At 47.4% G+C, this 25,348-nt stretch overlaps 1 protein-coding gene across 4 annotated transcripts in view; it reads right to left on the bottom strand.

Moving 5' to 3' along the window:
• The window catches only part of TIAM1 (TIAM Rac1 associated GEF 1), a 195,190-nt gene extending 170,503 nt beyond the window's left edge, over positions 1 to 24,687 (bottom strand). For 3 of the 4 annotated variants that reach the window (XM_055701604.1, XM_055701603.1, XM_055701606.1), the window contains exon 1: positions 24,536 to 24,687. The gene's annotated coding sequence lies outside the window, so the exon portion shown is untranslated. Of the gene's footprint in view, positions 1 to 3,171; positions 3,190 to 24,535 lie in introns of those variants that run through there. The other variant, XM_055701605.1, reaches the window with a different exon arrangement.
• Positions 24,688 to 25,348: the final 661 nt, after the last annotated feature.

The following is a 25,348-nucleotide window of genomic DNA, read 5'->3' as shown; positions in this document are numbered from 1 at the left end:
TCTTTTATCGCTTGGCTCCTCTGCTGGAAAACAAGCTGTTGGAAGCACAAAAGAGCTGCTCCTCGTCATATGTATTTAGACTCACCTTTCTATTCAAAGCAGGCCGCAGCAAAAGAGAGAACATACAGGGAAACAGATGGCCCTGCACTGAACACAAGGCATAATTCACTTGAGGGACTGAGAGTCAGGGAGGGAGATGGGATGAGCAAGCTGCAGATCAATGCCACCATTGAATTCTGCCTTGTATTTACAGCAGAGCCCTGCTGTAAATAGTGTAACGCATACTACAGCCACGAACATTTTCTCATTAACTCAGAAGGGAATGATTCTGGAAAGTTTTTTTGCAGCTTATTTCAATGACAAAGCAGCATCTGAATCAGTGATGGGGATGATGACAATTTGAAAGGCAACTTCCTCCCACCCCCAACAGCCCACCGATGCAGTTAGTATCAGAATCCATTACTATAGTAAAAGGATCTTTTTCCCTTACATTCAGCTACTGGTTTGCCCAATTGCAAAGGGATATTTAGGCTGAGATGATGATAGGAAGATCATCCGTACAAGTTACTCAAAAAGCCAGGCAGCCAGATTGCAGAAAGGGTAATAGCCATGTTGAAATTAAGCAAAGAAGAAAAGGTTAATACACGTGACCTTTGTGATTCTGCGCAGCCAAAAATAACTATGCACAAAGTACAGGAAAGTTTTAGGGCTAGATTCTGCCCCTTCCACGAGCACCCTTATGTCTCACTGAAGTCAGCAGAGGCTGAGCTGACGCCTATGCTCAACCTTTCCTTACAGAGGGAACAGGGGGAGGCTCCTCGCAGTACCCCACAGGAGCCTCTCAGGATCAGCTTTTCACTTGGCAAGACAAAAACCACCAAGCCAAGTAACAGCACAGGCATGTTTGTTGCTGAAAAAGCAGGCTCTGAAAAGATTGAGAATGTGGATAGCAGGAACAAGAAGAACTGCTCCGTCTGGTCTCTCTTCCTCATGCGCCCATCTCTGTGAACCTGCTGTCTTTGTGAATCCAACCAACTGGTAAGTGCCCTTCTGCCGCTGACGCACAAAGGATGCGAAACCTCAATTAAGGATCCATGTCTTGCAGGCTGTCGTAATTCATGCTTTAGCTCTGTAGGACCCCAGGTCAATTCCTGATGGGTAGCTGCTCCATAAACACAATTCAGAGGCTAGGACTTCCGAAATGCCTACAGACACACATGCAAAGGTATATAATTGAGCGCCAAATGAAATGCAACTGTTGTGGAATAATCAGTTTTTAAACCCCACAGCTTGATTCTTGCAACATGTCCATCAGATACAATGAAAATACAGTTATTTTTTCCACTTCAGTTCAGGCTATGCCACATTGCATCTAATGGTTTAAGTCCTGCATAGGAAAAGGCATGTGCTTGACCTTATGTATTTATGCATGGTCTATATTTATACACCATGAGTGTAAGAGTTAAGCAGACGCCCAAACTTCAGCGGGACTGTTGTAGGTATTTCAGCTTATCTCTGTATCTCCAATATGACATGGCTCCAGCGAGCTTGGTGACCACAGCAGAGCTGAATCAAGCTCTTGGGTTTTCAGTTCGAATGAGCTGCATACATTTATAGAAGATGCGACTCAAATTGATGCCAGCCTCAAGATGCTATAAAATACGGAGATGAGTGTCAAAAGTGAACAACTGAGGTATACCTCAAAAGGCGTACCACATATAAACATTCCTGCGACACTGAGGGAAGTGAAAAGCCCCTCCAAAGGCAGCTCTATTATTATTTGTAGACATACCTCCTTCTTGAAGGGCCCAAGAGCCGCAGCCACATCCCAGGCACCCATATTGCACAAACACAGACCCCAGCCTCTGCCCCCAGAAAGCTACCATAGGCAAGTGCTGTCCCTGTCCCCTAGCCACACAGGCAGATACCCACAGCAGTGGGGCCAGCACATGCCTCCCAAGCGGTTCTCTTGCAGAGGACTGCCTTTGCTCCTTCCTTAGCCTCTTCCTCAGCCAGGGACACCAAACCAGCCCGCTTGCTGGGGTATCTGCCTGCCCAGGGTATCTGCCCACTCCCAGGAGGCAGCAGGGAAACGACGAGATGTTTCCTCACCCTGTGGCCAACACAGCTCTTTCTGCAAAACACGGTTTTGTGAAGCCTAGTTTAAATCAGACCCCAGTCCTGCAAAACACATCCTCACCTCCTGTTCTGGTACACAAACGTAACAACCTAATGGGACTACTTACAAACACGGCCAGGCGTGGACATGCCATAGGGTGGTCAGGCCTGCTATGGCACAGCATAAGCCTTTGAGACGTGCAAGTAGTAAGTGGCCCACAGAACACCAGGATTTTGTTTGCACATGTGTTGTTTCATTTTATAATGAATATTTTATCTATATATAATATAGATAAAATATATCAATTTATAATGAACATATAATCCCAGCCATGTGGGCTCCCATTTGCTCTGAGACCCACCGAGCTCCCTGTTCAGCCTGAATGCAGAAATAGTGCTGCCATCCTAATTTCTATCCCAAGCTTTGGGTCAGGTCCTCCAGAAGGAAGGGGGCTGCAGCATTGCTGCCCGCCTTCCAATTCGGAAAGCCAAAACGTGAGACAGTCCACCATTTCCAAGCAGCGCACACACAAACTGCTCAAGCATGGTAGACAGGAAAAAAGCAACTTCCTCATCAGTACGGCTTTTGTTAGGGACAGGACCCGAAGCAGCAAAAACACCTTCTGTAAACCACCCTCACCAAACCAAGAGCACGTAACACATCATAAATACCGCTTTTCAGCTGGTGTTCAAGTGCTTTTCTTCCTAATGAGCCTTTCCAGACGAGAGCAGACAATGACCACAAAACAATTACAAAGAACAATATTGGAAATTGCCAATTAGGTATAGTATATAAAAAAAAGCTTCAAAGAAGAAAAAGAACTTCAACACAAACACTACTTATTTTTTACCCAGCTATAGACAGTACTTATCTAAGGGAAAACATTTTGCTGGAATACATGTTTGTTTTAATTGTGTAACTCTGACTTCACAAACAAACAAATCCAAGCTATGGAAAATGCTGCACCTAGACTTTTAAAATGGCAAGGTTGAGCCAAAGAGAAGAACATGCTACAGTTATTACCGTTTCTTTGCAATCTGAAAGGTATTTACCATTTGGCTTTGCCCGCGGGAAATAAACGCTGTTGCAAAGTGATATAAAACACTGTTCCAGAGTAAAATCTGCCCCTGTCCTGTCCTCATTACTCCTGGAAAAAAAAAAAAAAAAAAAAAAATCTGTGTGTGCACGTGAACAGAAAGAAGTGGGTAACCTCATGAAGGCAGAGACACTGTCCCTTGTCCCTTCTCCCTTTCCTGAGCAGAGTACCACCTCTCCCCAGGAGCATCCACAAGGGGCCACACTGCCCCTTGCTCCCCGTGGGAGTGCTGCCCGCCAGCCCTTCACACCAGGGCACCCAGCCCGTGTGGCGTGTCACAGAGGTACCCAGGGCTGCCTTGGATGGTCTTTAGACACCACACTCCCACGGGGACCGGCAGCAAAGCCAACAGAGCTGCTCGTAGTGTGGCAGGTCACACCAACACACCAGGCAAAAAAAAAAAAAGATTGGAAAATGTACTTACCTCCAGTGTAGAAAACTGTCTTCAAGTATAAAAACTTTTTATTTCAGCTCCATTTCTGTATAGCTGAAGCATCCCAAACTGCCCGAGGTTATCAGCACAAACATCAAACATACAGAGCTCTGTGTATTAAATGCATCAGCAGCTGGCCCAGTTAGATCTCTAAAACCAACGCTAGTGCTGGCAGAGCAAGTTGCTAACCCAACTACAAGCACCAGGATCTGAGGGAATTCGATGCAAAGGCAAAAAGAAGAATGACATAGATATATAGATAGTTAAGAAGAAAGCTCACCAGGCAATTAAAAAGAAAATAATATAAAATTTCTTCACTTCAGAAGAGAAATCATCATCCAGGCTATTCCATTTCATTAATTTTTTAGCAGTGCTACCCATTCAAGTCAAATATCTGATAGAGAATTTATCCTTTTAGTCTTTCGAAGCAAACTTTCTTCAGACTTTTGAAGCAAACTTTGTTCCATAGAAAGGGGAACCGACTTGACAGCAATTCATTCACAGTGGAAAAAGAAAGGGATTCCCTCTCACACAGCAAATTCTGTGGTAAAACTCCGAATACTGCAATCTAGTTTCAGCAATAACACCCAATTTGAAAGGAGCTCAGAAGCCAAGGCTTAAAACAAGCCATTAAAGTCAAATATTTTTGCAGTGGAGTGTTCAGAGGTAGTTTGGGGGTTTTTTTACGAATTTTTTGTTTCTCTTCCTATTTTGTGACACTGTTACATCAAAAGCTTGATCTAAAACCCAAAGGGGAAAAATATCAACAGAGACCCTGTTCAAGCAGCAGAAGGACATTGTTGGGCCACTCCATCAGATGGCAGTTCCAGCCACAGAGCCAGGCTGCTTCCATCAGTGAGATGCTCACACAAGCCTTCCTTGCTTTAACACTTTGTGGTTACTACTGATCTTCTTGCTTACAGCGCAGGAATTTAATAGTTAGAAGGACAACCTTCTCTCTAGCCCAACAAAGATTTGGCATGAAGCACAGCCCAAACTCCCCCTGCATCTAAATAATTTCTAAAGGGAATCCCCACAGCTGAGGAAGAGAGAGAAACAGCAATTCCATAAAGACACAAGAGAGATGCAAAACAGCACAACAACAACCCGAAGATATGTCCTGCATTTCTGCACAAACTACTTTCATAAAGAAAAAAGAAAAAAAGCAAACTGCTGTGTGTTTTTTTGTATCCTTTGGAGGGTACATAAGGGATGTTTTAAAAAAAAGTATGTAAATATCTACTAAAAATATTTTCTAAAATATCTATTAATTCTTTGCTAAAAGCAAACATCCTGAACAAAGGTCCTAGGAAGAAAGATTAAAAAAAACCAACAAAACATTACACAGTTGCATACCATTTACTTAAGACCACTGTGATGAATGCACACAAGCAGTACTCAGGCAGGGTTTCCTCTGAAATTCCAAGTGTTCAACTCTTCTGCACTTAACACTGAATAAAATAAATAAATAAAATTGAATAGTGTATGCATGAGTAACTCCTGACTTATTTTATTTATGAAAGACTATTATCATTACCCCCAACATGGGTCATCCGCAGTGCAAGAACATTCAGATCCACAGCACAAGCAGCAAGGACTATTAACAACGAGCATCAGAAATGTTCTTTGCTACTGGATCACTCATAACTGCTGGTAGGTCTCAAACCAGGCATCAAAAAGAAGGGTTCAAACAGTCACAACAGGCTGTTATGACTGCAGGTTTGAGAGAGGTCTGCTTCCAGATGTTACCCTGTATTAAAGCATCCACACAAGTTAGATCAGCACAATTAAAACAAGCCGGAACAATCCTATTACAGCTAGACTGGCTAGTTCCTCACACAGACAAGCCTAAATTCATACTTAATTAGCTGTTTTAAGAAAGCTCAATAGTCTCTTTCTAAGACCAGCTTTCCAGAACTGAAGGGACCACCAGCTGCATTTTCAAAAGACAGCAGGAAAAAAAAAAACCAAAAGCCATTTCCTTCTGTAGAAGAGGTCCCACCGAGACTGCAGGGCACACAGACTCTCATCTGCCCCAAACCCCCTCAAGAGCATGGCGCCATGCAAACCCACATCAGCTGCAGGCGAGGCAAGAGGCTGCCTTTAGCCTCCCGTGCCCTTGCTGGGGCTGGCTGCGACACCTGGAATGGCAGCCACATTCTAGGTACCCCTACAAGGTTCACTTACTGTGGCAGATAACAAAAGTACCCAGCATAAGCAGGTGACTCCCTTATTCTTACTATGCAGCATAATAGTGATCTTGCAGCCCCCATCAGAGTCATTACCTAGTACCACAAGCAGTGAAACTGAACCACAGGGCAGCAGCATCTTGTGATCCTCACAGCCTCATGGCAGGACTTTGATTTATCTTAGTTATTAGTGTTTTCTTTATGAGACAGGGCCTATTTTATGTGAAATGCTTAAGCACGCTGGGCCTATGGGTCACTAGCCTGACACCACTTTACTGCAAATAAATACCAAAAGCATGCCTGGTTATACTCACCTTCAAAAAAAACCCAATTAAAGACACTGCCTGAACAACAGCAGCAGCAGGTTTACTTTAGGCATGTGGAGTGGAAGCAGGTATTATAACTCAAGTACAAAGAGAGCCATAAGTGGCAGCAGGACTCTGATAACAGGACAGGGAGATTAAAAGAGACTCAAACATCAGAACAAACCTCTGAGGAATCTGAAGGAAGAAACTCAGGGTCTGACAATCACTTTGACATCACTGCAGCTTTAGCTATATAGATGGGTGGATAGGTGCCAGTGTTTAAATTCTCTTGAGGATTTCTATAAGTTTTATCTTATTCTTGAAAAAGAAGTTACACAAATGACTCTGCTTTTCAATGTTTTCTCTGCAACAAAGATTACAGGTACTTCAGTCTCCCCTGGCAATGCTGCACACTTTCAGCCCCTAAAATTTAGAATGTTCTTAAGTTAAATGAGAATGGGAAATTCAACATTTTAATCTTGGCTAGCAGATACAGCATTTCAAATGCAGAAAACATCAGCACAAGTTAACAAAAGACAAATGGATTCAATCTCTTCAAAAGCTTAGAAGGGTAGAAATGATCTTCCACCAAGCATTACGGAAGCAATTTTAAAAGGAAAGCATCCACTGACGAGTGACACTGCTATATCTAACCTGAAAGACAAGATTTAAGGCCAGATTAAGTTTTGTTGGCAAACCAGAGGAACTCCATCGATATCAACTGTCCTACCCAATTACATGAAGCCAGGACTTGTTTTATGGCGCCGCACAACGTGACCTCATTTTTGAGCTTGCATTAGCTAGGAACAGTGTGTCCCACTGAAGCATTAAAGCCTACAGACTCAGCCAAATCTTCCATCTCAATATGCCACCAAGTCAAATCAGCAACAATTATCATCCTGGTCTTGAAATATGCAATAGCACATGCAAGAAATATGCTCCACTTGATCTGGGAGACAGATCACATCCCAGCACTTCTTAATTTGTTCAGAAATACAGTCACCTTTAATGCCTTTAAAAAAAAAAAAAAAAGAGGCTGTTCCAGCAGCATCTAGCTGTCAGCACTTCCTGAGAGAGAAGAAAAAAGTATCAATTCTTTTCAATGGGTATCTAAAGATTGGGAGGGAAGACAACACGCACCAAGAATCCCTCAAAGAAAAGCATTTAGCAGAGAGGGTACAGTGCAGAGTGAAGAGCATGCCTTCTGCAAAGACCAGACTGGAAAATGGCACAGTAGTGAATTAAAACAAAAAACTCCCCACCTCAACAAAACCTGTGTTGTGTTGTTTCTTTCTTTCTTCTTACAGCGTCAACCAGTGCGACTGGCAAGCAGCAGGTCGTGGCACCCCACAGCCTTGCCAAAGCCCAGCGTGCATGGTGCTGCACCCATGCTCTGGGGACACCCCCCGGGCACCCCCCACCCTTAACCCACAGGATGGGAGGGTGAGAAATGAGGTTTCTTAACACAGGTTATCTTCAAATTTCACGCTGGTCAAAATGTACCAGGCAAGCATTTAGTGGCCAGATACTGCTATAGATCAGAGATTCATTTACTTGCCACCATCAGCTGCAGGGAAGAAGAAAACAACAACCCATACCCTCTCCTTTCCTATATTCCTGGCATCTTCCTGTTTTGTGTGGCTTGTGACACCCCCAATCAAAGGGAAAGCCCAAAGCATCCTGCAAACAAAAGAAGAAAAGCTGGTCTTTCATGGAGTAAGAGAAGGAGATACAGTACCTGCCCCTGATGTACAAACAGGTTCAGGCACCTTCTCTTAGAAAGATAAAGAGCGTTTCACATACAATTCCTCCCACTATCTCAAAGAGTCTTTAAAGTACTCGGGGGAAGGAAGGAAGGAAGGATCTGCCAAGAGAAGACTGTATATTTGCATAAGACACTTTGATGGTATAAACACTTCTGTGTACCCACATTTATTAAACAGATGATTATGAATACCTTGCATGAGTGAAAACCGACAACAGGCCTCACCAAACACAGCATGCAACAGGGGCGGTGGCAGAAGACTTGGGACTACAGAGCTCCTGGGTGAAGGAAGGTCTTCTACAGCTTCACACATGTACCACTCCAACTCCAGCAGGTCTGTGACCATGGCAAATGGAGGAGGAAGAGGAAAGGAGAGGGCAACAGGAAGCTGGCATGCAGAAACACGGTGAAATACCCCTCCTCTGATATTATTCAGGTTAAGACAGCACTTCAATAAATACCTAGATAACACAAAGTGAAGGAAGTTAAGTGCACAAGGTTAAGAAATGGAAAAAAAAAAGTTTTTTCTTATTCTCTGTAAAACTTGAGACTCAATCATCACCTTAGGACTTGTTGTTCTTTCTATTCACAACACGGGGAAATCCAAGGTGGCCAGCCCAAGCTGGGTAAAGACACTCCTTGTCTCCCCAAGAACTTAGGTATTTTCATAGTCACTTCAGAAACAAAGGCTGTCTTAAAACCTGAAAACCTGACTAACAATACATTTAAAGCTAACACTAAGGCAATGGTGATTAAATTATTCCTTTTCACAAAGCCCAAAGCAGGCCCAGAAACAAAACAAGTCAAGCACAGGTTTTTCTCCTCATCTCAGAATCACACGTATGTACGCCCACACTCCAACCTGCTGGTCCTGGCTGATCTCCTCCATGCAGCTCAGCCTTACCCATCTTACTCTTCTCCTGTTGTTTGTTGCTTGCCATAATTGTGCGATTAAGGTATCAGCCTTCCCTCACTAACTCCTACAGACTATACCCAGTCCTCTCTTACTGCAGATTCAGCTCCAAGCAATTTCTGGCACAGCTCTCTAAAGGAAGCAGTTTCACCACTGAGGTACAACTGATAGCTGAGTCCAAGAAAATAATTTAGTGACGTGAAAAAAGATGCTTAGTTTAGCAGATCAGCTAACAAGCACACTGGTGCTGGAAAAGCCACATGCAGATTTCAGGCAGGGCAACACTCTTGGGTAACTTTCAAAATGCTTGACACTCTTATTACTTCCTTGGAAACCCTTCAAAAGTACAAAAAAATAAAGCAATTTCCAGCTTCAGCTTGAAAGAAGATATATACTCTACAGCCACCAGCCCTAAAGAGAGACTTCTGTCCATCACAGGCATTATTGTCAAATCCTCATCATTTCCATTATCTCTTCCCCTCATTCCAGCACAGGGCACGCTCTCAGCAGCTTCAGTAGACTGCATCCTTGCAGCTGAAAACCGTGTCTGTGTACAAATACGGTCACGTAATATAGATGTCTTCAGAAGATCCCCACCCAGCAACAACACCCCAAGATTCCCCTTGTTTGCAGCTGGAAGCTGAAATACCTCTTCAAATGAGCCTTCCCTGTTCAAAAGAGGAACTGAAACCTAGCATAGCAGGAGGCTTCCCAGCCCCAACACCTAAAAGATTACCAGTGGCCCAGAGGAAAGCTGGAATAGGTCCCCCTCTGTCTGTGCATGCAGGATGTGCTGGAGCAGAGAAGGCGTGAGGCAAGAAACCTGCACATTCCTTCTGTCAACAAAGATTTGGGCAGATCTAAGAGAGAGATATTTACTAGCATTCGTCGTGAGTAAAAGCTCCTGAAGATGTGTCAGACTGCTGACATAAACAAGCCTGCTCATGGCCTACAGGCTGCACAGCTCAGAGACCATGCATCCCTCTGACCTCCCACCCTCACCCAGCTCTGCCTGCACCAGCAGCCCCAGCTCGCTGTCAGTCATTTTTATCTGCCCGGTTGGCAGGGTCAGGGCATCTCATCCTCCAGCAGGTCTGTACACCTCCTCGGCGGGCCTCCTTCCCCCTCACACATGCCTGATGACCCTCCTGGACCAGTGCCGTCACCCTGCCTGGCATTACACAGGTACGCCTGCTTCGCATTGCTGGCTGCAGCTCCCCGGTGTCAAACTGAAGCCCTCCAGGGGTGCTGCTCTTGCTGGTTGTCACAGACCACAGCCCTTGGGCTGTGCAAGTCGCTGAGCAAGATCCCCAGCCCAAGACGTTCGCATTATGCTGCTGCTCACTCCCTCTTGCACTTGCCAAAAGGCACCATGCATGAGCTCTTCCCTGTCCTGTCCATCAAAGGAAGGAATAAATTACCTCCCGGCAAACTGGGACTCAGTTGTTCGCTGACTCCAGAGAGTTCGAGCTTCTGCAGCAGGCAAATCTCCCGAGGCGTTTCGTGTGCTGCCGTTCCCAATTCTGCCACATGATGATTCCCATTAGGGTGCTCCCACCTCCCCCACAGACCTCGGTTAGGATTTCAGCTGGCGTGGATCCTGAGGGCACTCTCTACCGGCAGCAAAACTGTGCTTGCAGCTACTGCTGCTGACCCTTTACAGTATGCCAACAGGGCACAGCTCAAATTGTTCTAAAAAAATGCTCTTTTCTGTTTCTGGTACAGAGCTCCATCAATACCCTCTCCCTGCCATCACCACCCCAGGCTGGAGCAAAGAGGTCAGGCAAGACCCAGGCCCAAGGATGTCCTCCCACACTTCCAGCACAAGGAGCAACCTGAAGCACAATTTCTCTTTGTCTCTTCCCATATTTCAAGACTATTTGGATACTCTGCAGACAAATTATGAATTTGCTTCTACAGCTGCACCAAAGTGAACTTTTTTTTAAGTACAAGGTTCAGTCGCCTTTGCTTGCTGCCTCTCCTGCTCCCACTGCAGGACAAAAGGAGGCAACAGGCAAAGTGCAAACCAGGCAGAGGGAGAAGTAATGAAACTTGTAAGACTACTCCATTTGAATGGAACGATCCTAGGCAAAAAGAGAGAGCAGGTATTACCCCAGCAAGCCCATATTGCATACCTGAGCTCCACAGAAACAGAAGGCCAGATCACAAAAACAAAGTGGAGGGGCCAGGGGCAGAAACAGCTGCAGCAGCTCAGCAACAAGCAATGGTGCAAGCTCACCCGGCGGGTGCCTCGGGTGCTGAGCAGGAGGACGAGCGCTGGCTGGGAGGACTTTCCCTTCCAGCAGCTACACCACTGTGCCCTACACAGACCTGTGCAAAACCAGGGGAGACAGGAGAAGTCCTCCAGCATCTTGGGACCCCGCCAACAGCAGCCACAGTCACATCCATGCGCCCAAGGATGATTTGTGGGCCTTGACCAACAGTTTAGTTCTCTTTAAAAATGTCAGTAACGCCAGAGAGCACCAGGGTTCAGACGGGGGATAGATAAGGGCCTAGGGGAGGTAGGGGCTAAGGGAAGACCACCTCCCCCTGCCACAAAAATGCAGACAGCTTATCTGTCATACCCTAGGGGGGTCCCTTCTGAAGGCTGTTTTTTTCTTCTTTTCCAGGAAGGGAAAGGAGGGTGGAGTGTCTTTTGGCTTTCTTAGTTAAAAAAAAATTTAAAAAAAAAAAAAAAATTGAGGAGACCTGCTCTCTGTTGGCCAAACCTACACACACTTTTTCCACACCCCCCTTCAATTTGACACATTTCTCCAGATGCCTCCTCACTGTCCCCTAGCCTCTTTCACCCTCCAGACAAGGCCATACATGGGGCAGATACCACCCCGCAATGAGGAGAAAAGCTAAGGTAAGGGGGATGATGCGTGGGATCCCTCAGTTAAGTCAAGCATTTGTCTTCACAACAGCATCCAAACACCAAATGGGTACATTTTTCTTCTTGGTTTAATTTTAGGGTGCCCATACTCACAGCTTTTGCTTTAACACCAGCTGCCCCTAACTGCACATGCTCAGGGCCATTTTTATCAGAAGGCTCCCGGAGCAGCTTTCCTGTGTTTCTTTGCTAGATTTTATTCCCTGTCCTTCAGTCCCTCCAGTTCCTCCACTTCACAGCTGGCAGGGACCAGACACACTTGCACGCAAGACAGACTGACTGACTACCAGCAGACAAACAAATACAAAAAAAATACTGAGAGTCCTCAGTAAACCATCCTTCTTTATCTGACGTCTTAACACCTCATAAGCATTTTGCAAATTTTTTTTCATACCCAGCTTCTTCCTACAGGCTTAGAGCACCTACAAACCCTGTGTTTGGAGACTTGTCCCACACCTCCCTGTCAAAGGTCATCTATCCACAAGGGCCAGGCAGAGAGCTGAAGCCCAGCTTTTCTTTTGAGCACTGCCATGGGAGAACTGAGTGAGCAATGTCTACAGCTGTCAGACCTTAACGCCGTGCTACAGAGCTGGCAGCATGTTAACCACAGACGGCCCAAGGAAGCTGAAGGGAGTAATGTAATTAGTCAACCACTAAGTACCTCCACAGTCACATGCTTCAGTGACTGTCTTCATAAAGCTGTGAATAGCCCACTGCAGCTATGCCCGAGCTTTTAACGTCGAAATTAATTCATCCTTGACCTGAGGCACAAAAAACCCTACCCTACCCCACCCACACCACGGATTTGCTCATCAACTAAACTGATGACTCCTAGTCAATACCATCCAGGCCTTTCCCTGACCCATCACAAGCCTCACACATAACGTATACCTGATACAGATGATACATACAGTGATGACACTGCCAAATTTCAAGTTCACATCATCCAGAGAGAAATGCATGTAGTCATCACAACAGCTGGTGCAGACCATCAGAAATCAAGTGAGAGAGGAGAATCAGCATTTGCGTACCTTTAAATTGGAGGACGCAGTCCCTGATGCCCTGAAGTACGCTCAGTGCTCCAGCATAAGGGATTTCACGTCACAACCACCACAAGCTGCTAGGCAGGCATTTAACCCAAGCACCACTGCTCACACAGCTAGTTGAAATTTAAGGGCCCAAGGTAGCAGCGAAGTAAACCTTTGCTTGTGTCTAAACCATAATTTTCTCCCTATTCTTAGGTTGTGGTTGCACTGGAAGTGGATAGCAGCGGCCAGGTTGCACCTGACTGATGATCCACCCAGGCAAGCTCCATAGCCATGCCAGTCAAAGCCAACTTTGGGACTCACACCACAGAGGTCTCACAGCCACTGCCACTCACAGGAAGGGCAAAATAACACATCGCTTGGCTCACTCTGGTAAAAGCTCCTAAATACAAAGAGGCTGCTGCTGGACTGCAAAATCCCCAAACTGCAAGGTGCTAGAAGCTGGGAGAGCACCTCAGAGAAGTGTCAGTAGCACCTGCCCTGGTCTTATACTCATCCCCAGGACAGAAAGGTCTCACACTATTTAGTAGCCTTCTACAGGTGAATTTCATGGAAGAAAAAACCCAAATATGATGTGAGAGTGTATTCAACAGACCCCACAGGAAGAAGAGGGTGCACAAAGAACTGTCTCGTTCATCTAGTTGAGCTTACCTTCAACTCATGCCCCGGCAGGTACCTGCAGACACTCACAAGTTACCAAAGGAAAACTTCTATAATTCTCACAAGATTCTTAAGCCTGTGATGCAAAACGAACATTTCCCTGAAGTCATATTTTGCCAACAAACAATTTTCACATAGAGAAGAAAAATAAGTTTGACCAATTCAAAGTTGAAAGCTAAAGAGTTTTAATTTGGGACAAGGATAAAAATGTGAATTGCCAACAAATAATTCTCCAAAGTAAAACAACATGTGCACCCCCTCTCACACCCAGTCATGAGCAAACCTCAGACACAACCCTTTCAGAGAGGACACATGCCTGTTGTCTACACACATCAGGAGGGTTCCAGTGGAATAATTACAATTAATCCACTACTTAATCTCCTAATCACTTCTGAGCAAACTGCATTCCTAGACATTTGTTAATGACACATTCATCTTCATACCATCCTACTCCTGAAAATTTAACCAAGAAAATAAACTGAAAAATGCCCAGGTAACACCAGTTACCTCATTCAAAGCTACAAGCAAAAAAGATTTGCAGCTGAGGCCTTGCCTACAGTGGCAACTTGCTGTCACTGGTACAGGCACCGAGAGCTCTTCCGTGCTGGGGGTCTCATCACCAAGCCACCCTTGCCTGCCGCAGCAGCCACCTTCCACTTCCAGTTGCTCGGGCTGGGTTTTAAGTGGCTTGTGGTCCATGAGCTGCATCAGTAACTGGATACGCAGAGTCCCCCTGCAATTCCCCTCTTACTCAATATATTCCACCTAACATATATATTGCAGATTTAAACATGCGTTGAATGAGTTTAACCACCCCACGGGATGCAATAACTAGGTGTTAGGAGGAAATTCTGAGAGCAGACAAGAGTAAGAATAGAAATTCAGGCAGTCTTTGCAACACTTCAGTTCTGTGTCTCACTTGGTAGGTTTAGAAGAGACCTGTAACACCGACTTTTTTTTTGTTTTATTACCGGGGGAAAAAAGAGTATTCCAGCATGGGAGCCCTGAAGCTAAAATTAAAAACCTGTAATTTGGGTTCAGTAGCAGTTGGTATAATTCAGATCCCAGCCACAATGAGAGGTCTCCAACATTATCAACTGTCAACAATTATTACTGGCTAGACACACAAAACAGCTTTGTTCTGAACTGGAAGCCACAACTGCAAGCAGCAGTAATTGCTACCGAAGTCAAAACACACAAAAAACCCCAGCCTTTCCATGTAAAATATGATCCAATGAAGAATCTCCACTCCTATCTGTAAAAAACAAAGAGTAAAATCCAAGACTGTATGCCCAGTAAAGGAGGGGGCTAGCAAGGAAAAGGGATCCCAAAAAGGCACTTGTTAACTATTCTGAGCTGAATGCACATTTAATGAAACATCCTGTTCATTAGTTACTGAACTTTCGTTAGCAGTTTAAGGGAAAGGTACACATGGAAGAAATGAAATGCAATCAATTTCTCCTGAAAACGCATACATTTCCACACTAATCTTCAGCAAATTCATCCCAACCAATATTAAAAACCGAATCAATTAATACTAATTGCTCACCTTATTTTCACAGAGGGATCTTCACACTTCAGCAAGCCTCAAAAAAAAAAAAAAAAAAAGAAAAAAAGAAGAAGAAAAAAAGGCTATTTGTACAAAAGCAATTTACTTGTCTGGTCTTTTTATATCCATTTAGCTATGCACTTAATTATTTTGGCAGGTAATTCTGTCAGCTCAAGTTTCCTTCCTCACAACTACCCTTTTGCAAACTGACAGAACGAAGCAATCACGTTTTTATAACCCCACAGCCTATAGCAACAGAATAAACAGAGTCTTCTGAGTCATGGGGCGAACTCCCAAACCCACTGACTTCATTAGCAGATCGGCCATTAACAACACAACTGGTGTGACTTTCCCAGGAGACAACGATGACCAAGCGAGGAAGTGTATTTTACTAGCAACAAGCAAACATAAAAGGATTCACCTTCAATTTTTCTTAAACACGACACATACATTTTTAACACTTGCCGTATAGATAGCACAGAGTAAACCGAAGCTACATTTGTCCTCCTCAGGTGTAGAAACACAAGAGGTTTTCTGACCATCACATGCAGAATCTCCAAGAGAGGCTTTCTCTTCCTGCGCCCCATATAACCACACTGCACTTCCAACACCACCGCCTCATTAACAGGTCTTGAAAGGTTTTTTTACACAGGTCCATTGACGTCTACAAGCAAAACCAGACAAATAGCTGTAAAAAAAAAAAAAAAAAAAAGTCACTTAATGCTGAAAGTCTTCTTTTTGGTTAGTTTTATGGAGAAAATGCTGCCAAAACAGCTCTCTAAAATGCTAAGCAACTTGGATCGGCATGGCACCAATCAATCAGTGTGTCCCTGCAGCAACCTGCACCCCTCGCCCCAGGAACAAGCCAGTGTCAGTACCGGTCAGGCTCTGGGGGGGCTTTCCCAGGGACAAAACACACCATCTGCCTAGCCTCGACTGCTCCCGAGGTGTCTTCCTGCCTCCAAAATCACCACGCTAGCTCATGTCTCACCTGTCCCAGCTCCCACAGATGGAGGGGATACACAACAACATAAGACAGCACCAAGCTGAAAACCTTTGGTTCATCTGGAAGGAGACAGCCCAGGCACCAGAGGCAGTAACACCATCAGAGAGCCTTTTGGGGCTCTTTTGCTTCAGCTGTATGTGAACGGCCAAGAAGTGACTTAAGCGGAACTAGTACCAATGTGGGGATGCAACCGCCTCAACTCAAAATGTTTCTTGCATCGTTCAGTTTCTGCACTTCCTGCATTGTTTTGCATTTTTCCTCCCTCATTCAGTCTTGGCTGATACTGCAGGGGAAGCCAAGTCGAGTTAGGGAAGATGCTTAGCCTTTTTTCACTCCCAAGTTGGTACAAGTTAAGTACTGCTAGCTGTCTGCTGCTTCGTCACCGTAACAGCTCTCCGTCTCCCAGCACTACAGATATCAAACCCTGTGGATCAAAACCCATGTCATCTCTTAAAAAAGAACATGATAGTAAGTGGAAAAATTAACTGAAGTCAGTGTTTTCTGCGTTTTTTTACCACGGTTCTCCAGATCACCTGTCACACAGTCAGTGGAGAACAGTTTTAAAAGTGCCTCTGCACTCGTGTCACACAGGCACCTACCCAAACTCTAGGGAATGTCCATGAAGGAACAAGCTACAAACGGAGGCAGGTGCGGACAGAAATGCAGATAGGGCATGAATTAAGGCTTTCATAAAATTTTCAAACAGCACCAACACTCTGCAGGAACTCGTCGGGTGGTTAGGAAGCAGTACTCAAGGTTTTAAAGCATGCTTTCAATAAGCAAACTGAGGAGCTGATGCAACCAAAAAGAGCTCTGCTGGAGCACTGGCTGGGACGTGGAGGGAGATACCTTTTGCCCAAGGCTTCACTGGTGACTAACGGCAGCAAGTTACAGGGAAAGTGCTGGCAGAGATTAGAGCAGTGGGACCGAGTAGTGGAGCACAGCACTGAGAGCCTGGCCCACTCGAGAGGCCACTCATTGCGAAGGAATGGCTGGCAGCAGCACAGTAAACTTTCACATCTCAGGGGGTTTCCACAGCCCAGGAGATCAAAGCACTGCTAGAGTGGGAGGAGGTGGCAAACAGGAGAGGGAAGGACCTGTTTTGAGATCAGGATGGCAAGAGCTGAAGTCAGATGGGAAGCAGTCAGGAAGCCTGCCTGGGGTTAACAAGGAAACCCACATCTCTCCCCAAACCATGTCAAGAGATAAAGGCAGGCATGGGATTTCCTTCAGAAGAAGCAAATGGAACCAACACTGACAGACTAGGATAATTCAAAACAACAAAACCCACCTCCTGCTAACAATGGATGGTCCGACAGACAAGCAGTAACTGGATCCAAGCAGGGACTGCCCTGGCCTGCTGAAAGCCTGATGCCTGACTGAGCACTACATATCAGGGAGGGTGGAAAGCCAGACGGAGGGCTAATGTGATGACAAATAGGCTAGGTCACCGTACAAAAAAAAAAATAAATAAATAAAAGAAAGAAAGAAAAAAACAACAGAGGGGGAATCAAAATTCTAAGTGAAACTTTCACAACATCACTCGTTTTCTCCATGCTTTCTTCTGCGAGTAAGGCAGACAAGAAAGAGGCAATCAAGGTATTCATGTTCTTGTAGAGCAGTGCTGGTATAGCAGGAAATCACGGGCAAAGTACTAGGCTACAGCTTTCTGGCATGAGGTTTTAAATCTTTATAGATGTAAGATATTTTGAGTGAGAGATGAGAGATGTTTTCCAGCTGTGGTTTAACTTTAGCCTAGAGATATGCAGTTGCTCTATAAAAGTAGTTCCTAAGATTAGTTTTTACAACAAAGGGAGAGGAAACTCCAGTCATCCAAGAGTGCTATTGTCAGCCAGTCTGAGATGAAATGGCACAGCACTGACTGATAACGATGCACGATGAGATGGCTCTCACATTAGGGAAAAAGACTTCTTTCCTTACATAGCTGGTTGGGCTTAAGTTCTCCAGAGGTGGCTGTGGAGCATGTATGCCATTACATGGGGAAAGCAGGAGAGCTACTCCTCTTTGAAAAGACATTTTGCAAAGAAAAGTAGCAGAAAGGACTTTTTCTGTGATAGAAAAGCACTGCTGCAGCCCCACCACCCTCCCCAGCCAGAGTCACATCTGCCCTCACCAATGCAAGGGTTTTGCATGAGCCCTCAGATGAGCCCACAGCAGCAGGAACAGCAATGGCAGAGGCGGAACTTGACAGCTCCTGGCTCCTAAACCTCTCTGATAGCTCTCTTCACACCGACAGTGACCGCTGCCATCCCTGAGCAGCTGCTCCTGGCACCACCAAGCCGAGCCCAGACTTTCTGGTGCAGCCACCCCACGAGCCCTGCCGCTTCACAGGGGCATCACGTTTGGCCCAAAGGACCCTGGCACCTTCCCGTGCTGTGCCAGGTCAGGGGCACACTGCAGGCAATGCACAGTCAAAACCGATGTTGGAGGTTGCCTCAAAACTTCTGCAGCCAACTTTGTCTTCATGAAACACCGTCCATCAGAGCCATCAAGTTACTGCACACCACACACAGGCTTTGTATCTATGTCTTTGCCATCACTCGGCAAAGGAAAGGGCGGTCCTGCCCTCCAGTAAGTCATACTATTAGGCAAAGTAAACGAGTTGTCAATAAACCCTTGATTGTTCAATGAGACGTCACTAATGGAAAGGCAAATGTACACTGCCAGAATCCATGAGATGATAGCAATAATTTTCAAGTTACGCTTGATGTTTCTGTGATGTAGCTATTTTCAGTTGCTTTAAATCTTCTTCATAAAAGTCAGTCTTTGAATAAAATAAAAAAACCACTTGTGATTGTTCTGAGCTCAGAGGCACACATTTAATCAGCCCAGGTGTTTAAATTATTTATCCATGAGGAGGAAAACCATACTAATCTTAGGAACAAAGCACATGATGGGGAAAAACAATTAGACTTAAAGACATGCTGAATAATGTGAAGCAGTAGAGAATTCTTTCATGCACAAGATAACTGTGACCAAGGGTGTACCAAGTATTTATGTTATTGCAGCCTGGGCTGCAAAACTCAAAATACAGTGTTTTGCTGCTACTAAAAGAAGTATTTCCCAACTGTAAGGCAAAATTACTGTTTTCAACAAGCACAAAGCCCCAGTTAAAAGTTGGTACTCTCCCTAGCTTGAAAGAGCAGAACTTCTCCGATGTTTTTTTCGAAAACAAAAACAGCGTCTGGGGAAAAACAGAGTACTTTAGGAACTATTCTTCCTTAAGTAAATGTGCCATCCAGTGCTCTGGACCAGACCACCTCTCCTCATCACTTACACATAGAAAATAATCTCTTGCCTTTCTTCTTTGATCTTAACCTTCTTCCTGCTCTACCTCGCTTCCCACAGCCAAGGGTCTGCCCAAGTTGCAAGGAAGACCTCCCAAGTGGAGGTTATACAGGGTGGGAGCAACACTCCAGCCCACTGCAGCCTTGTTAGATCACTCCCCTAGCAATGGTTGCCACGGAAGCAGCCAGTCTGGCACTACATCTAGGTCCCCAGGTGGATTGAAGGGCTGTGGTGATGCACCACGACACCTGGTTAAGAACACAAGACCTTCCCACCACCCTTGCTCACTGCCTGCTCTTTCAAGGGCAGAAATTCTTAAGTCTGCTTTAATGTTAATGGAATAGGTATCTTGGTCCAACTCTCAAATGTCTGGTCCCTCAGCCTTGGCTTTATCCACTGAAATTAATGGAGAACATCAAGAAAGAGGTGTATTTATACTGTGCACTGGAGAAAAGTAAAACCAGGTGGTGTTCTGCCAAGTAGACGCATTTATGCAACGTTGAACCCCAGCATCTGTACCTTCACTTAGAAAGACTTAGCCAATTAAGTTGATAGCACGGCACGCGCTGGCACTTTCTGAGATGCAGGAAAATACAGGCGTTTCTTATCCCAGCAAAGAATCTCTGGCTCTTCTCCCAGCTTGTCACCAGTGTCTGCTGCCTCACCACCCAGCATGCAACATCGTCTGCCATGGAGGTGGGTTATGGCTACTGAGCAACAACAGCCTGTGCCTATGTGAACAAGCTAGAATCCTTTCTTGATCTGTGCCATATTGCAAAGGTTGGGCTGACTACAGAGAAAACAAAATCCTTACCTTTGCTCAAAGAGACACAGGGAGAAGTTCAAGGTATTTCAGCTCACTTCAAGCCATTGCCAGCTGGTGTTTCAATCATTTTGTTTCTATAATCTGGGCAGCACACCAAAGATCACAAGGATTTGGTTTAAGTTTCATTTTAAAACCATCTCGTAGGAGCAGAATCATTCCTCCATTTTATTAAGCAAAAACCATAGGCTGCTGACAATGCTATTATAGGCGGCAACATCAATGGAACATTTTTTTATATATATATATAAAAATAAAGGAAAACATTGAGCTAGAAAGTTACTAACAAAAATAGAAAGGAAGACCCCTGAGACATTCTCTGCAATTCCTTTTAACACAAGCCAACACTTAAAGCATCTTGGCTGAGATTCCCCCAGTAACCTACAAACCATTTTATAGCATCATTGCTCAAATCAGAGTGTCCAGTAGAGCAATTTCTAAGGGAATGACATGCCTATTATTGACAAAATCCTTCACAGAGCAAGTAGAAAACCTACAATGCAGATACATCAACTTTTTTGAAAGTAACATTGGCTCAAATTCAGTTATAATGCGAAAGTGACCTGTTTTGATGTCAAAAGTCCTTGGCATTACAGCTCAGAGGAAAAGTGTCTGTGAAACACTGCAAGAGGGACACAGTTTCACAAGGAGCAGCAAATGAGAGGAGAAAGAGAAGGAAAGGGAAAAAAAAAATTACCAAAGCAGCCCCCAGCACCACAGCCTGCCCAACTGCTCCCAGGTACAGGCAGGCGATCCTGAGTTCCCTTCCTTCTTCGGATCAATTCTCCAGCCATGGGAATCCTTCATTTGATGTTTGCTTTCAGCCGCCGTCAGCCGTTTTACTCAGTTTTGCCAGACTGCACTTTTGTCATTAGTTCTGGTTAGAGATACGGATGAGGGGGCACTTCCATTTCATTCTTTTTGGGTTTGGATTTTTTGTTTGTTGGGGATGGGGTTTTTTGTTGGTTTGTTTTTTGGGTTTTTTTACTGAAGTACCTTATGCTGTAACTGTAAGAATAATTATTTTGGAGGATGAAATTTCCCATTCTTGTTCTCATTGCAAAGGTGCATATCTGAAGATCTGCTTGGTCATTTAAGGTTTTTGAACATGTTCTCAGATAAGGACAGCTGCAATTTTAACAGTAGCTAAAATTACAGAATTTAAGAAAGGAAAATTTGATGTGATGTTTCATGCTTTAGTTAACAGTCTTCCAAGATACAAAGCTCCAGTTGCTCTGGAAACTGTAACTTGGACACAACCATGTAGATACATCAACCCCCTGGCTATAAATGAAAACACTTTAGCAACGCTGCACATTTGTGTGACAAACATTTTTAAAAACAAGCACTGCATCCTGATCTTCATACAGGTAGGGCACATCCCGCAGCCCTCCGTGCAGGGCACAGTTCTCTGTCTGCATTTCCTTAAGCCTCAAGAGAAATGCTTGAGCGAGAGCCAGGAGAGCATGCGGACCTGGCATTGAGACAACGACCCTCCAGATGAGGGAGAGACGGGAAACACAGGTGGGTGGTTGAGGGATATGCCACGGATTGAAAGCAGAGCTGTTTCTTCCCATGTTTGCATGGTGCCTATCACACTGCAGGCACAGCTGGAAGCAAACACTGGTACCAAAAGAAGGACTTGGAAGACAAATGAACATGGTGGACAGGCTGGGATCTGGTACACAGAGCCCTCAGCCACTGACTCAGGAGAAGGCAGCAGGAAACCTGGAGCTGGGAACACAGCAAGTCAATGGCCGTCAGGAGAGGGAAAGCGGAGGGGGATGCTCAAAAGTAAAGTAGGAAGAATTGAGTGTGGGATGTTCATGGAGGGGGATCGGACACAGCACAACACCAGAAGCCAGATACGTGTGGGTTGTTTTTTTTTTAAAAAAGGGGAACTATTTCATACATAAACGACGGCCTGAGTGCTGGTTGCTGTGGAAACCATAACTTTGAATTCAGTGCCTAAAACCTAGCATTGCTATTTATACCATGCTCCTCACTACAGCACGAGAACTTCGGCTGAGAAACAGAGAGCTCTGGTACCAGACAAACATGGGTTCCCCCCCTCCGTTGCATGCAGTGATCCTTTCAAACAATGCCTCACAAGGTTTTTTCCGATGTTCCTGGCCACTGAATGACTACACAGCATAAGCACCTCTGATAAAAAAAGAAAAAAACCAAACTAAAACACCCCTGTCTTTCCTCTTACAAGCAAGACCAAATGAATCACTGGACATACATCAGGTAGGATTTACTGAGTTCCACTTCCGTCAAGAGCAACTAGAGATGCCAAAAAGGCATCTTTTTTAAACAACAGTATATCTTGTTTCCCTTAAGACAAATTATAGTCAGCATTGCATGAGATTATGGAGGGCCAGATCCCAAAGTCGGTTATCATTAAAGATGACAAGCATTTGTTTAAGGACTCCAGAACATTGCCTTTGATATACTGGAAAGCATAACTGGATCACTAATGCAAGAATAACAATAACAAAAAGGCTACAGATTAAATTCCTGCTGGGAGAATCCCTTTAAAAGAATTTTGGGGTTTAGTTGCTTTGCTGTTCAAGAAGGAAATGGCTTTTTTCTGCATGAGAAACATGGTTCTGGGGCAGCCAAGTGTTTCCCCTGCAGCCTGTGTGGGAGCAGGACTAATCTGCCTGTAACCAAAGCAGAGGTGAGCCAGGTCCCCACAGGTATGCCACTTTCCTCTTCCAACTCCACCATTCCAGGGCTTGGAAGGGAGGAAACAGTCCCATTCTCCAGCCACCCCTACATCACGTTTTACCTTGAGTAGCATGGAGGTGCTACCATAGCACATTCATCGCCACTACCAAATACACACAGTAACTACCATGGCGGTGATGATCAGGTTTTAAGACGCTTTCCAGGACCTGTGCACACATCAGTCCCCAAATCAAAGAGCTCGTGGCATACAAGGGCGATTAAGGCAAAAGCTGAGGGAGAAAACCACAGCATTTTCCAAGGTCACTCGCACCTTCAAAAATCCCACGGGACTGTCCCATCCATGTGGGCTCATCAGGAAGCAGCAAGGACAACAGTTAGGTGCAATCCAATAAACAATACTCTGCCTGAACAAGGCAGCTTTGCCAGCCGAAGGGCAGCCGGGGGCTGCGCAGGGACAGAAGGAAGGACTCGGCGGAGGGGCTCCAACAGCTGCCAAGCCAGGAGGGGCAGAAGGAAGTTGCTCTCTGCAGGATCGGGCCCTTACAGACAAGGTGAAGGCGGTCCTCATTTGCCCTTGTTCAATAATTTATATCACAGCACTGAAGTGTCATTGAAATTGACAGAAGCGCTTTAATAATACAGGAAGGGGAAAAGCTCTAATCACAGATTAGGCACCCAAGTAATCACTCCATAGACCTCAGCCTCCCCTAATTTATTCCAATACATTTTTTAATCAGAATTTCATACACAGCAAAATGATTAACAAGTCACGAGTACTACCTATTTCCTAGCTCCAGCAGTCTTTCGCGAGCCCAGAGTCCCGCGGCTGCGACGGAGAGGGGGAGACGGGGACGAAGGACCGACGAGGAAGGGAAGTCGGTTTCTCCCGGCGCTTCCCAATCCAACGTGGTAGCACCGAGCTGCGCGCTGGAATTACGCACCCGTCCCCGCAACTCTGTTCCAGCCCGCAGCTGTGCCCGCGCTGCCCGCCCAGCCCGGGCTGCCCTGCGCGCCCCCGCCAGCAGCCCGCACCTCCGGCCGGGGCAGCGCGGGCGGCTGTGCCCTGCGCCACCGACCCGCGGCCGAGCGCGCCGCCCTCACCTGCCGCACGCTTCGGAACCGCGCGTCCCCCGAGTGACAGCCGGTGCGTCCCCGCACCGCGGCCGCCACGGCTCCCCCAGCTCCCCGCAGCGGCGGCGGCACCCGGCGCAGAGGGGACCCGGCGGCCGCCCCTGCCCCGCGCGCCGGCCGCCCGGGCTGTCCGGGGGGGCGGCGGCCCCGGCACGGACCCCGCGCAGCCCCCCCGGGAGGCGGCGGGCCCGTTTCGGCGCGGGAGCGGCGCTCCCGGAGGCCGGCTGCCGCAGGGCCGGCCCCGCAGCCGCGCAGCGGCGGGGACGGACCCCGGCGAGGAGCCGGGCATCGCGGCGGGGCCACCCCGGCGCCGCCGCACCGGCGGGGGGAGCGGCGCCTGCTGCCGGCGGCCCACACCGTGAACAATAAAGCGGGCCCCAGCGGGCCGGGCGCCCACCCGGCCGCAGCGGAGCGGCGCGTCCGCGGCCCCCCACAGCCTGCCTGGGCACCCCGGTGCGGGCGGCGGCGGCGGAGGGGCTGCGAGCCGGGCCGCGGCCGCAGCCCCGCGCAGCGCCCCCGACGCGGGGCGCTCCGCCGGGGCGCACCGGCGTGACGGGGGATGCCGTGCAGCGGGGGACGGGGGCGCGATCCGCCGCCCACTCACCTGCCGCGACGGGGCTCGGCACCGCGGGGGGAGTCGCCGCCGCCGCCCGCCCAGGGAGCTGCTCCCCGTCACCGCCGCCGGGCGCCCGCGGCCGCCGCCGCTCAGAGCGCGCCGCTACCAATAGGCGCCGCTGCCATATTGTTACTGCCGGCGCTGCGAGGGGCGGCGCCGGCGGCCGCCTTGGAAACCGGACGCCATTGGCTGCTCGGCGACTCAATCCGGACCGGGTGAGCCAATGGGCGGCGGCGGCGGCGAACAGCGGGGCGTTCGGAGTTGGAATGTTGTGTGACAATGGCCCACGCGGCTCCCGGGCGGGAGGGGAGGGGCCGCCCCCCGGGGGGTGGCGAGGGCGGGCGGCGCCGCGTGCGGACCACCCCCCGCACCCCTCCGCGCCGCGGCGCCCGCAACAAAAGCGGCCAACGGGGCGCGCGGGCCGCCCGCGGCGCGAGGGAGCGCGGCCAACCCGGGGGGCGGGAGCGGGGAGCTGCGCGCGGCGGGCGAGGCTGGCGCGCGGGGCGGCGGCGGGCGGCGGAGCGGGACCGCCAAGTTCCAGCGAGCGCTGAGGCGGAGCGCAGGGCCGCACCGCTCCGGTGGGGGGAGAAGGCCCCTGGCCGCTGCTGGCGGGTCGGGAGCTCTGAGAGGAAGGTGCCTGACCACCTGGGAAGTCGGTCTGACTTCGAGGAGGTCGGGAGCCGTGAGGGGAAGGTGCTTTGCCCCCATCCTCGTCGCGGGGGAAGGAGCCATTCCCGACCCCCTCGAAGTCAAACTGACTGACTGCTGAGGTGGGCGAAGCACCTTCCCCTCGTGGCTCCC

Source organism: Falco cherrug, chromosome 2 (genome assembly GCF_023634085.1).
Source record: "Falco cherrug isolate bFalChe1 chromosome 2, bFalChe1.pri, whole genome shotgun sequence".
Lineage (NCBI taxonomy): Eukaryota > Metazoa > Chordata > Aves > Falconiformes > Falconidae > Falco > Falco cherrug.
This window is presented reverse-complemented; position numbering and strand designations above follow the sequence as displayed.